Raw genomic sequence first — 14,695 nt, 5'->3', positions numbered from 1 at the left:
CTTAAAGATAGTGAAGGTCTGCTGGAAAGGAATGCTTGAAATCTACTCTGGGTGAGGCTGTTTCTTCTCAAGGGGTGGTCCATATAGCATCCTCTGGGAGATGCAGCTGTTGGGCACCAGCTCCCCTAGACCTCTCGAGTCAGAATTTGCATTTTAATAAATCCTCGGGTGACTCATATTCACGTTCATCCTTGGCTACTCATTAGAATCATCTGGGGGAACTTTAAGCAAGTTCTGAGGCCCAGAGTGCACTCCAAGCCAATCAAATCAGAACCTCTGGGGGTGGGACTCAGGCATCGGTAGAAAACCACTTCTCTCAGTGCCCTGAGACAGAGTTGCTGGAGGCGGGATCCAGGAACCTATTTGTAGCAAGCCATTCAGACAAAACCTGTTGGGTAAGTGCTCAGAACTCCTTGAGAGAGGAGATGGTGGAAGGAGAAGTGGGGTAAGGCAGAAAGGAGAATTCAGTCTGGGGATGGGTGGCTGAGGAGAGCCCTGAATCTCACAGCTTGCTTTAACTTTTAAACATCATTTCAGACTTTCAGAAAAGTTGCAAGAACTGTACAAAGAACTTCCTTATATTCATCACCGAGACTTCCCAACCCAAATGTCAACACGTTGTCACGATTGTGGCTCCCACTTCCCACTCTCCCGGGCTCTCTTGAGTATACGTGCATATAATATGTGCGTATACACATATGCACATACATATTCCCCTCTTCCCCAGCCACTGACAATAAGTTGCAAACATGAGTCCCTCTAACTTCAGTATGTATTTTCTAAAAACAAAGACGTTCTCTTTCAAAGCACAGGACAAAATCAGACGGTTAACACTTGATACAAACCTATTGTCTAATCCACAGACCGTATTCAGATCTTGTCAGTTGCCTTCATAGTGTCCAAGTCAAAGAACATGTGCTGCATTTCATTCTCATGTCTCTTTGGTTTTCTTTAAGCTAGAACAGTCTTTCTTGGGGTTTGATGACACAGATGTTTTTGAAGTGCACAGGACAGTTGTTTTATAAAGCATCCCACACTTTGGGTTTTTATCTGGTGTCTCCTCGTGAATGCCCTCAGGTTATGCAACTTCAGCGGGGGACTCCACTGAAATGATACCATAGCCTCCTCAGTGCCTCAGATCCAGGTGCCCTTGACGTTGCCTGTCACTGGTGGCATTACTCTTGATCACTTGGTTACGATGCCCTCTGTCAGGTTTCTCCTGTGGAAAGTTCCATTTTACCTTTGCAATTCATTATTTTGTGATAAGAGACTCTGGGACTCTGTAAGTAGTGTTCCTCCTAAAACTTTTACCCACTGGCTTCATCATTCTTGACGGAATCAGTTACTATTACCATGTTGGCAAAATGGTCATTTTCTAATTTCATTATTCCTCTAATTTCATTATTAGTTTTTTTTATTATGAGGAAGAACTTTCTCTTCTTATTATTTGTTTATTTATTTGTACAAGTTCATGGAGTCTTAATTTATTCCATGTGTTAACATTTGTTTATTACTTCATATTCAGATGATCCTAGATTTAGCCAGTGGGAACCCCGTCAGCCTGGCTCCTGTGTTCTCTGGACATGTCCCCATCAGTCTTTGATCACTTTCTTACTTTCTGGGCCAATAAGACTTTCCAGGTTCCTATCTCTCTTTAGGTGGATTGAAATGCGTTGGGGTGACACCTCCTGGGAGGACTCTCACAGCTTAACACTGCCTGATAGAATGAGGAAAATGTTAGTGAATAGCATGAATAAGACAATCTCCTCCCCTGGATTTTTAGAGCATATGAAAATGCTGTACTTGACTTTCAACAGCAGGTGTTCTCCTGAAACAGTGTGCAAAAGTGAGGATTAAATTCTGTTTAAAATAATACAGTTGTCTTGTCTACACCTAACTCCATAACATCTTTTGTGTGTGTCTACACCTAACTCCATAACATCTTTTGTGTGTGTGTGTAGCGAGGAGGTAATTAGGTTTATTCATTTATTTTGTTTTTGGAGGAGGTACTGGGGATCGAACCCAAGACCTCGTGCATGCTAAGCATGCACTCTACCACTGAGCTATACCCTCCCCACCGTAACATGTTAAGAACAATTTTCATTTATGGACCCTTTCCATAAATTTCCATAAGAATTTAACTTAGTTCTCACAGAAACAGCAACTTTTATTGCCATTTCAGTTTTTGAAGTGAGTCCTCACCAGCAATACCATCTCTTTTAGCAAATAACAGTGTTACTAAAACAGGCTCCAAAAATGGGCTAAGTATTCATACCCCGAGAGAGAGAGAGAGAGGTCTCTTGAGTAGTCACTGTATATTTTCTTGATTCCAGAACTTTTCCAGATGGGAAGTTCTGGAGTCAAGTATTCAAAGATGGATGGGGACACAACCCCAGAGAACACAGGTGCCAGTTTGACAGGGCTCCTGCTGGCCAAATCTGGAATCACTTGAATGTTAAATAGTACATAAGCGTAACCCGTGGAAGAAGCTGAGAACCCATGAGCTTGTGTAAGTAAGTAAATAAATAAATAGGGAGATTCTCATGTGAGAACGATTTTGCTCCAGGGGACATCAGATGATGTCTGGGGATATTTCTGGTTGTCACAGCAGGGTAGGGGAGGAGTTGTTACTTGATAGAGACCAGGGATGCTGTTAAATATCCTGCAATGCACAGGACAGCCCCAGAGGAAGAATTACCCCTCCCAAAATGTCAGTGGGGCCGATGTGAAGAATCCTGCCCCAGGGGACAGCGTCCGTGGTTTCCCAAGGTACACTCTGGAGAACACTAATCCCCAAAAGTGCACACTCAAAATGGGGCTGAGGTTATTTTGAAAATGTGGCAACACATGGCTCGAACATGTGGATTCACAGTGTGTACAAGTATATTAAAGGCTCTGAGAAGACCTGCAGTCACACAATGAAAAATAAAGAAATGTTATTGTTTGAGCTAAGCGTATCCCAAATGAACTGGCCTCTAAAACCCTTTCTTTATGGAATACTTTGTGAAATATTGAACTAGTCTCTGATCTGAAAGATGTACATGTCTGCTTTCTGTCGAGTTTGATAAATCTGGCTTGTGGCCTCAAGGACATCACAAGGAAAGATGGAGTTGGGAGCATTTCTAAATTCCTTATGCAAGATTCCCTGTAGATCTGGTTGTCACCAACTCAATCACTTGATTTCACGCAAAAGTCTAGACGAAAGGTGTGGCACCACTGAGACAGTTTTAGCAGCAGTGGTGTTCTCTTCTCCAGTTATCCACGGGTTTTAATCACCACTTGTGATGGACTTAATTCCCCCCTGCAAAGATCATACGTTGGAGGCATAACCCCCAACATGACTGTAATTGGAACCTCTAAGGACGTTGTTAAGCTTAAATGAAGTCATAAGTGTCCAGTCCTAATTCCATAGAACTGATATCCTTATACAAAGAGGAAGAGGCACCAGAGATCTCACTCCTGGTGCACATGTGCTTGGGGGAAAAGCCTGGTGAGGACATAGTGAGAAGGCGGCCGTCTATAAGCTATGAAGAGAGGCGTCACCAGGAAACAACCCTCCCAGCACCTTGACCTTGGGCTTCCCAGCCTCCAGGTCGGTGAGAAAATGTCAGTTGTTTAAGCCGCCCAGTTTGTGGCGGCTTTTTCTGTGGCTACCTGCATCGTCTAAGACACCAATAAATGGTGATGCAATTGGAGTCATGATTTTAAAAGTAGAGGAAAATCTACTGTAAGGTTAAGTCCACAAAGGCATGTACTTCTCTAGGTATTTGACTGTTTTCAGATTTGCATTTCAGTTCTTAAAATGTGTCTACTCAGGTTACAAATAGAAACGAAGACAAGTGATTATTTTTAACCTCCAAATTATAGCCAATCTCTGTTCTAGACCTTATTGGACTCAATAATTCAGTAAGGTTTACTTTTACTTTCCCATGTGAGGCAGAGATTGCTGGTTGCCGCCCATTATTGATTCTCCCCTCTTTTCTGAGTAACAGAGGCCCTCCTATTTAAGGTGGCAATGCACCCAACAAAAGACAACATTTCAGTTTTGCTTACAATTAGGGGATGTATGTGACTCTGGAAACCTTGTGTGGGACTTTGGGGAAGACTGAGAAAAATTGACACACCTGGGAGAGGAACTCCTTTGTCTTTCTTGCATCCACTGCTGGCCTGGAATGCACATGTGGTAGCTCGGGTGCCAGCAGCCATCTTGGGCCACAAAGTGACTCTTAAGGATGGAAGCTACTCACTTTTGAGTTTAGCAAAGCAGAAAGACAGGAGCATGCATGTCTGATACCATGGAGCCACCATAGTAACTCTAAAGTATCTGGCCCTGAGTTTCTCTTATTTATGTGTAAGGAAAAAAAAAATCTAACTTATTGTTATTTTGGGTACATATGTCTTTTCAGTTTTTAATAAATATAGTTAATAATTTTCCAGCTTTGCATTCAATACACACATGTATACATGCACAACAGACACTCCTTGAATTAAAAAATGTGTTGAGAACAATCCTCTCCTTTAGGAAAGCATGCACTTTCCCCTGAAGATAATTTATTTTCATTGAATACCTTCCCACAAGAGGTATTTTACCCCCAGCAGAGGGAATGGATTCTACTGAAAATGGTACATGTTTTGTTCCGCCTATTTTGTATACATTCCAAAATAAATGAGTACGCTAATAATTTGGTGCATGCCAAATGATTTGCACCATATGCCTGTGTCAGGAATAAAGGGGTTCAGTGCATTTTCTTATCTGAGTGTTGAATTGGATTCCTAAACCTCCTGGCCAGCTGCATCAGGTGACCTTTTGACTGCGGCAGAGCGGGTCTAGGGCAAGCTAGCCACACTGCTTCATCTGGGCAGAACCGTGCAAGCATCTGTACCCAAAGAGAGGCATTTCTCCCTCTTCTAAGAGATTTAAGTTAAGGGGCCTCTGAAGTGCTATAGCGGATAGGTTATGGAGAAGGAAGGCAATGTGTCTGCTAAGTAAGCTCTCCATCCTGCACTCCCTCAGGACGCTGCGCTGTTCATTCAGGGTTACCAGGAGTATTAGCTCCGCTCTCATCCTTCCCTCCATCTTCTCATGAGTAGTGATAATTGTCAACATTTATTGTGCATTTATTATGTGATAATATGTGCTCTATATCCTCTGCTCATTTTATCTGTAGGTATCATTATTAATATCTTCAAGCTGGCAAGCTAAAGTTTAAAATATTATGTAAAAATCACATCTGCAGAGGGGGAGGGTATAGGCCAGTGGTACAGTGTGTGCTTAGCATGCATGAGGTCCTAGGTTCAACCCCGAGTACCTCCATTAAAAATAGCTAACTAACTAAAAACCTAACCTAAGTACTTCCCCCCAAGTTAAAAAAAAAACTTTAAAAATCACATCTGCAAAGACCCTATTTCCAAATAAAGTCACATTCTGAGGTCCTGGGTGGATATAAATTTGGAGGGCGTTGATCTTCAACCTACTGGAATGCTCAAGTTTTTAACTCCTGGGGGAATCCTGTCTATGTAAAAGCCTTCCCCATACAATGTTTAGTTTTGATTGTGTGTATGTATGTATGTATGTATGTGTTCATTCCCCTGGGGAGAAATTTCACATAGGATGCCTAATGCGTCTCCAAATGTGAGTTCTATCCTAAGAGACCAAGATGTATTCCCCTTCACAGGCGTGAGGACAAGTCCAGCCCATTTGGCTTTTACTGGGTGTCACCGCTCCATCCATCAGGCTTGGCTGTGTCCAGAAGGCTGTTTTCATGCATTTTTATGGCTGCTGGAGACTCCATTAAAGGCACGTTCAATCAGCGCCCTGACAGTGACGGAGCCCAGTTGCTCACCAATTCTCTCTCTTGAAATTTATAGAGATCATAAAAGACTCATACGAAATCCTTTGGCCTCTGCATTTGGGTTGCAGAGTGTCTCCTTTAGAAGGAAAAATGCCACTGAAGACCATTTAGACGTTTGGTTTTTACATTTCCTGGGGTTGGGTTCCTAAGCCGCTCTTCCCACCCAGGCCCTGGGCCTCTTGCTACAAAACCCATGCTTGGGAAGCAGGGACCCTTGTTAGAAGGGACAGAAATAGTGCTTCTTGATCTTTTTTATTTTTCCTTTTCCATCTTCCCAGGGACTGGAAATCTATCAGCAAGGTCCTGACCTTGGGATCACAGCAAACCTGCAATTCTGCCATTTGGAAATAACCTGAGCGGGGCCGTTGGCATCCATGCAGCCTCTGGTATCCACCCCTGGGATAGATGTGGTGGATGTCTGAGTTTGCCAACCCTGCCTCCACATTAGGAGAGAGCACTTTGCCTTTGCTTTGGGGGCTGTCCTGCTCCACTTACTGCTGACTCCTGGCCACCAGCCTCCCTGATACCCACACCTGGACAGATCAGACGCCTTTCCAAGCCTTCTGTTGGAGCTATTAAAAAGCTCACGTGCCACAAGGATTGTGCGTGGCCTTTTGCCCTCAAAGCGTTTCTCCTACTTTCTTATTTTTCCTCTACTCTAGTCTATATTCTAGAGGGGTGGCCCCGGCAGGCTGTATTTCCCTAGCATCCTTACCATCTGGCTTCTGGCTGGGTTGGGCCAATGAGAGGCACCAAGGAAGACTGAGGGTGAGGCCAGAGTAGTTCTCCCTCCCCCTCCCTGTCATGGGCAGCACCTCCAGCAGCATCTGCAGCTCCTCTGTAGCTCCAGCCCTCAACAGGCTGGTACCCAGCCTCTGGGCTCCAATTACATCATCCTGCTCTCTTTGTCTCTCTGATATAAGGGAGGCAGTACTTCCTAATGTGGCTGATCTCTCTGGATTAGTCATCATCCCCAGTCTCTTCTAAGCAATTCTACCACCTCTGTAACCAGTTCCCTGCATTAATTTTTTTCTGATGTAATCACTCGAGGTGATTTGTCTTCATGAGTGATACAAGAAAAAAGTAATCCAGAAATGCAGCAGGCCAACACATGGAGAGTTAGTCTGAGAAGGAAGCTGACAGGGAGGAGAGCAGGGTTGAGAAAGAAAAAGAGGAGAGGCTGAGTCCTAATGCTATTTGAGCTCCTGGATACAGCTATGCCTGAAGTCCCTAGGCTTTTCATTTGTGTTAGCCAACAAATCCCTCTCTGTCTCCACTTTGTTTTTCTTGAGCCATTTTTAATTGGTTTCATGTCACTGCAGCTGAAAGTCCTGTCACAGCAATATTGAATGTACTAAAATGCACATTAAGCATTTTTTTTTATTTTGGTTTTGTTTTTAGCAAAAGGTCTGCTTCTGAAAGTTGATTCATCAGAGGCAGCAAATCACCTTAGAATAGACATTTTTTTTGGAAAAGTCATTGAAGATTCTCTGATTAGCCAAATGTGAGGAAAATACTCACTTAGAGTTCCCAGAGGAGACTTAAAGGAATTATTTTACCATGCTAAGCTGCACTGTTTTTTTTTTTAATTCTGATTTGTAAAAATCTATGTGTGTATCATGGATATGTGCATATATTACAACTAATCAAATTATATATCTTCTGTACAGTTTAGTCCATGTCAATTATTCTTGAATAGATTTGGAAAATGCCAAAGAAAGCACAGAAAAAACCAAGTAGACAGGAGTACTATTCAGCAGTAAAAAGGAACGAACTACTGGCATGCAGGATACATTCTAACTCTGCAGATAAATCTCAGACTCATGCTGAGTGAAAGAAACAGACATAAAGGCAGATGTGTTGTGTCATTCGACATATATGAAACTGTACACAACACAAATCTAATCGATAAAGACAGAAAGCAGATCAGTGGTTGCTCAGGAGCAGAAGTGCAGAAAATTATTTGGGATGAGACACAAGGAAACTTTTTGGCATAATGGAAATGTTCCATGTCTTCACTGTGGTTGTAGTTACACAGGGGTATAAACTAGCCAAACTCACTGAAATGTACAATTTGAATTTTACAGTATATAAACTATACCTCAGTAACTTTGGTATTGTAAAAAACAATCAATGTGTAAATTCAGTATGACAGTATTTTCCCCAAGTGAAGAGCTATCATTAAATCCACAGTATGCAGTCCCATGATTGGTGCATTAGGATGGAGGAAATAAGGTAACACAAATGAAACCACTACATCCTGGAGGGTGAGTGTTGTGTCCAATGAGGAGAAGGCTTGGCTAGGCCGGAGAAGGCTTGGCTAGGCCAGAGAAGGGAGTATGTCTCAGAGAGTCCTTTTAACAGGGCTCTTAGCTGGCAGTTCTACCCCAATTCAAAAGCCTGTTGGAAGCTGAGCAGAAGCCTCTGACAATAACTTTAGGGTCCATGAGTATAAAGTAGAACTGTGCAAAAGCCAGGCATGGATGGAGGTGGGTGGATACAAATCCACATTCCCAGCAGGTTGGGGTGGAGTCCTGAGAGCTTGGGTGAGGACAGCTGGTGGAGGAAACTGATCATGTCTATGTGATTTTTATGGGCCAGGTGTCCTCACTGCCAAGAGTCTTAGAAATTCTCTGGGAGTCAAGCAAATGTTCATGAAATGGGCTTTGTGAAATTCACTGGATGGGCTTGAAGTCACTACAAGAACATTAAAAGAACGCTAAGCGATTTTGGCCTCTGTCCTGATGAAGTAAGGCATTTGGTTACAATGAATTCTTAGAATGAGTCACTGAGCCTGCCGTGACCATGGCAGCAAAGTTCAAATAGTCCCCAAGGAATGCACCAGCACAGGCAAGGCTGTGCTGCAGTTACTGGGTGTTGAGGGGGACAAGAAAGAGTCAAGAATATGGGTGTTGTGGCATTAAGGAGTGACCCCAATGTTATGGCCAAAGGGGAGATGGTGACAGAAAGTTCTGCCCTTTTGCACTTTCTTTCCCTCTAGCCCTTTCTCCTCTTTTTCTTTGTTCTGATAGCAATGTATTGGTTATCTATTCCTGAGTACTCAATTGCCTTCCAAAACATTTAGCAGCTTGAAAACGACATGCATCAATTCTGTCATAGTTTCTGTGGGTTAGCCATCTGAGCATGTCTCATCTATTGGTGAAGAAGCCACTGGCACTGCTAATAATGTAGTTTATTGCCTAGATTCAAAATAGAAGGTGACGCTAAACTTTAGGTAAATGTTAATGAGAAGGATATGTAATTTTTATTCCCATCCAAGTTCATACACCTCCTAAATGCTGTCCAGAGACCATGGGCACCAGCTACAGTGGGAAGAACTCTCCACTCTCCATGGGTAGCTTTTCTCACTCACCTGCTCTCTGCGCTATCCTCAGTGACCCTCACAGAGAAAGGAAGGCTAGGCCAGAGAGTCAGGCAAGTGTGGACTGACGATTGGTTCAACTGCTTTGTGGCTCTGTGGCCTTGGGCAAGTCACTTGACCTCTCTGAGCTGCAGTCTCTTCATACCTATTAAATGTGGATGTGTAGACAAATAGGGTCGTAAGGAATACAGTGCCTCACATCAAGACCCTAGTACACAGGAAATGATGAGTTACAATTTATTATTACTCACCCTCTGAATTCTCTGTATCCAACTTTCAAGAACCAGATTAGCCCACATTTCCTCTATGAGGACATCCCATTTGATGTCTTATCTCAGTTTCCTCCTTTGGAATTCCTCTTTGTAAATCTAGACTGGCATTTGGATATCAATTTGTGAGTATAATTATATGTGTATGTTAATGGGCTGGTGAAAACAAAATTGCTTCTACCATCTTCTAAGAATAGACCAGGTATTTTACACACCTTATCCCCTTTAAACTTACATTAGTCATCTAGTCATCTTTCTTTTCAATCCCCACAGTAACCTCCGAAAGAAGGTGCCAACGTCATCCCATTTTATAAATAGAGAAACTAAGGACCAGATGAGTGAGGTGATCTGTTCAAGTTTATAAGGTTTGTTGATAGCAAAGCAGGAGTCTAACACAGGGCATCTGGCTCTGGGGTTGCTGATAACACGAACCACGACTTCTTTCAATTCATTTTTGCTTTGCTGTTGTTTCCTGTGAGCATATAGCACAGTTCCTGACATACAGGCAGGCCCACATTCTATGCCCCGTTGCTGAGGGAGAAATAGGGAGAGAGAATGGGGCAGTGTGGTATGGTGGAGGGGGTTCTAGAATGAGGAGAGAGCCCTGGTTATCATTCCAGCTCTGAGACGCCCTATAGGTTGGTCCTGGGAGGCTGCTGCTTTGCCCCTTTGGAAAAAGGTCCTCAGCCTCTACAGGTAAGAGGTTAAGTGCCTGGGCTCTAGGGCAGCAGCCTGGATTCCCGTCCCCAGATCTCCTACCTTGTCGCGTGACTTTGGCCAGACCCAGGTTAAATCTCACTTTCCTAGTGTGTAAGATGGGTCGTGACTTTCAGAGGCTGGGAGAATAAAATGTGCACAGGCACATCTACGAGCTGTAGCTCTGTATTGTGTATTACACAGCGCTCTTCGCCGGGCACACGTGCCGTGCCGTAAGGCGAGCGTTTACGCCTGGCACGTACGATGTACCGTAAAGCGAGCTGCGGTGAGGCTGCTGGGATGATGGTGATGGCGGCAGAGGTGCTGTCCTGTCTGAGGGAGAGCCAGACGCGAGAGACGACATCCCAGGAGACTAGTGCACTTGGCAAAGAGGAGGCAGGAGGTGAGGCTGTGCCGACTGGCCCCCCTGAGCTGGACCACACAGCCGCTGGCGCCTCTTCAAGCCAGTGGGTCGCCGTCCCCACGGCCGAGATGCTAAGATGACTTCCGCTGAAACCACAAGAGAAGGCTGGGAAGTTAAGAGTTTCAGTCAATTAGCTTTTTGCTATGTCTACATGGTATTTGGCAGCCAGTTTTTTTTTTTTCCCTTCATGGACTTGTCCACATGAAATAATTTGGGGGAGAAGAGCATTTTGAAGGCATAGGCCACGACGACAGCAGAGCATCGCTCGAGAGGGACAACCCTTGGCACTGGACCCGTTTGCCTGTGAGTCCTGCCTCTCTCAGCACCAGCTGGGGTCTTGGGGGATGTTAGTTAGCAATGTTGAGCCTCAGTTTCTTCATCTGGAAAATACAGGTTATTCGTTCTTACCTCTCTAGCTTTTTTTTTTTTTCCTACTCCACGTTATTGGGGCCAGAGAGACTAAAACAGGTATTTTCCTCTTCAGTACTCCAATACACTGTGCATGTGCTTGGATCAAAATAAACTTTCAGTAAATGGAAGCTATTAATATTGTCATTAACAACAATAATAAATGGTGGAGTTTCGCCTTGGGTCCATGTTGCCCATTCTAGGAACAGATTCACCCCTCGGATGGCCAATGACATAAGCACAGTCCAATAGGAGAGACAGATGATACTTTCTTGGTATAGTATATTTTGTTGTAAAAGATATTTTGGCTCTTCATCTGGCCAGCCTTCTTACTAAAATTCTAAGTTTGGTGATGCAAACCACGATTAATCTCTTCCTATGAAAAGATTCAAATAATATAATCTGTGCATGAAAATGTTTGAAATGGTATCATTTTATCATCCAAATTAGCTTTGCATGAGTTCCTTGGAGAAACTCAAAGGAAAAAGATCCCTTTATTCATGCCAGAGAGACCAGCAGGAAACATTAAAAATGTCTCTTAATGTCAAACAAAGCTCCATTGTGAATGGGAAACGGTATGGGTGATAAATAAACGTTATCCAAATCTCGTAAAAACCATAAAGGTAACTGGCAGAAAGACTGAACTGGTCATTCGCTCATAAATAAATATACGGCCGTCTTAAACATCCTGGCATATCCTGTTTCGGTGATTCATGGCCATTCACCGAAGACAAGGATTCCTGCCTTGGAAGATTTAACACCCTGGGCTATATGTCATTGTCTTGTTAACAGTCCTGGAGGTGGGATGAGCTCTGGTTAACTGGCCTTGCTGACACCTGTGTTTAGTTAGAGGTTTGGCTAAAGATGCCTAGAACTGTGTGAAAATGACCCCCCTCACTGCATGCTTCGCTCCTTCTCTGGAGAAAACCTCTTTGCCTTAGGGAAGCCAATGCCCAGCAAAGCAATACAGAGAAAGTGCAAAAATTGTGTTTTTGGAAAGAGCCCTTCAAACCTGAATTTCATGGCTAATTGCATGGTTTCATCTAGATTTTGTTAACACTCGTGCAATTAGTTCTTGTGGGCTCTTGGTAGCTCAGCAATCGATCTTGGTTCCCCCCTACTGTTATCTCTCTGACTCCCTATTCACCCTCTATGCTAGACCACTCCAGAGAGCAAATGTTTATGGTTTGATGAATAGGTTCCTACTTGCATGACGTTTCTGATTGATTGGTGGTGTCTGCCGGAATACTCTGTGGGAATGGATTCTGCTGCTTTGCCTGAGATCAGTGGGAAAGAGTGCTGATTGATTTGTGATGCCTGCCACAAGTATAGGACTGGACAGTAGAGGGATGTATGCCATCTATATGCATCCTAGTCATGCATTTTAGATATGAATGGAGCATATAGAATAGTCTGTTAGCCAGCTTCTGATTTTCTCCTGGTCGACTAGAGCAGGGTAGGAATTTGGGTAGTTAGGGGATTTGGGGTTACACAGGGGCTCTTTTAAGCATTGGATGAAGGGGTGATATCCCCTAAGGTACTGTGCAGCTCCAGTTACTAGGTCCACAGTGGGTCCTACTCTGAAATCTCAAGCTTGTTTTCCTAGATTGTTTCCACTGCAAATTTTATACAGTGGCCCATGTGGAGAAGTAAGATGGTAAGGTCAGTTTCAAGGATTTAAAATGGGTACTGAGTGACTTTGAAGATCCTAAAAGGTGTGGTTCCAGATATTGAAGAGGGATTGAGGGAAGGGGTATTGTGATGCCAGGCATTTTACTCATAACTTCTTTTACATTTTTGAGGTCTCTGTGAGTTAGGTTTCAAGAGTCTCCATCTTCCAGGTGTGAAAACAGGAGCTCAGAGAGGTTGAGTTATATTGCTATAGCCACACAGCTGGTGGTATGTGCTGGAGCTGGGAGTCAAACCTAGGTCTCCATGACCTCCAGATTTGGGCTCTGTCCTTTCTGAGACACCCACCACTATATTAACCTCCAGGATTTCTGTCTCTAGGAAACAATGGGCAAGGACATCCAGATCCCTGAAGCTGAGGAAGTCTGCAACAGAGGCTGATTTCTTACTCTGCGAAAGCTCTTCCCCTCACCCAGCCCTGCCCAGGTACTGGCACACCCTGCCCCTCTCAACATGAGTGCGTCTGCCTCCTTTCCTGCGTGCTGGATGGAGTGGTTCCCAGGGTAAGATCCCAAGGCTGCGTTATGCAGAAGATACCATTTTAGAGCTCTAATAAATAGCTATCAGATTCAGTCCTCCCAATCGGGGAGAAGTCACTCCAAGAATATGTTCCCTGCTGAGCTGATTTAAGTGCGACTAACTGTCTTGCTTGGTGGAAACCAGGCTAGGCAAACGGAGGAGGTGTTGGGAAAGTGGAGGATTCTTCTCCTAAAGAGGCCTCAGGGATTAAAGTAGTCCCTTCTGAGGTCTCCTGTCGGATGAGTGATGGAATTTTATCTCCTTGTCAGTGGAGCGAGCAGAACACGATGGGCTAGGGAGCTGCCTGCTGTCCCTCTGCAGAGAGGAAGCGAGAATAGAAGATTCCTGCTTCACCCTCTTAGGAGACTGAGGAGGGCAGGGCCGGCCCTCTGACCCATTCTCTCCTTTCTTCTGGGAGTTGTGACACACAGTTTAACTGGTATCGGTAAATTTCCTGACAAAGGCGTCATTTCTCCCTGGTTTGCTCTTCTTGGAGAAAGAAGAATAGCACAAAGGCTTTCTGCACCCCATATGTTTGTGTTAGGTAAGAAGGGCTCACTGCTGCAGCAGAGAACCCTGAGTCTCAGCGGTGTAGGGTAATAAAGCCTCATTTCTCGCTCTTGTCACAGTCCAGTGGTGGTGGAGCACCTGCTCCACTCAGTCATTCAAGGCCCCAGGCCCCTTCTGCCCTTGGCTCTTCCATCCCTTAGGGTCTCAGCATTCTCCCCGTAGTGTCTGGGGAAGAAAGCACAAAACGTTACGTAGGACATGGACCAGGGGCTAGGCCTGGAAGGGGCGTCCTTCACTGCTGCCCACATTCCATGGAGCAGATCTGTCATGTGGTCCCATCTCTCTGCAGGGGATGGGAAATATGGTCTATCTGTGTCCCCAGAAGGAAAGGGAGATGGAATTTGGTGAACTGTCTCAACCTCCACCTAAAATGGCCAAATCCCTAAGTCAAGAAAACAGAACAAACCGACAACAAGAGGAGTAGCCCTAGCCCAGACATATTTGCCTACTTATATTTGAATAGAGAAATTTTCCAGCTCTAGAATCGAGGTCCTCACTTCTCGAAATGAGTTACACAGTCTCCTGAAAGTGTGTCATCAGGGCCAAAGGGCAGATGTTCCCACCAGGGCAACTTAGGGCATCATGTTGGCACAGCAATTTTACCTGAAATTTTAAGGGAATTAAAAATGTTGAATTTTTACTTTCTTCAAAGTTTTAGATACAAGCATACCTAAGGGAAGCTACAAGATGTCTGATATTCCTTGAGTTAGGAGCCTCACACAATGACGGGTCCTTTTATGAACCTTAGGGCTATTCCTCCTCTTTTCTTTACATTTAGGGGAAGTTGAGGAAACCGCTTGTGAAACATTTGACTCAAGATGTGTCCTTTCCTCAGTACTAAGTAACCAGCATCCAAACTCGATGGGGAAAATGAACTGGGAGATGA

The 14,695-nt window shown here is 44.2% G+C and overlaps 1 long non-coding RNA gene across 1 annotated transcript in view; it reads left to right on the top strand.

The window, feature by feature from the left end:
- The window catches only part of LOC140686800 (uncharacterized), a 103,462-nt gene that overhangs the window by 72,810 nt on the left and 15,957 nt on the right, over window positions 1–14,695 (top strand). Inside the window, exon 2 of the long non-coding RNA XR_012060730.1 lies at window positions 13,042–13,223. This is a non-coding gene — a long non-coding RNA (uncharacterized lncRNA). The remainder of the gene's footprint in view (window positions 1–13,041; window positions 13,224–14,695) is intronic.

Source organism: Vicugna pacos, chromosome 17, assembly GCF_048564905.1.
Source record: "Vicugna pacos chromosome 17, VicPac4, whole genome shotgun sequence".
NCBI lineage: Eukaryota > Metazoa > Chordata > Mammalia > Artiodactyla > Camelidae > Vicugna > Vicugna pacos.
This window is presented reverse-complemented; position numbering and strand designations above follow the sequence as displayed.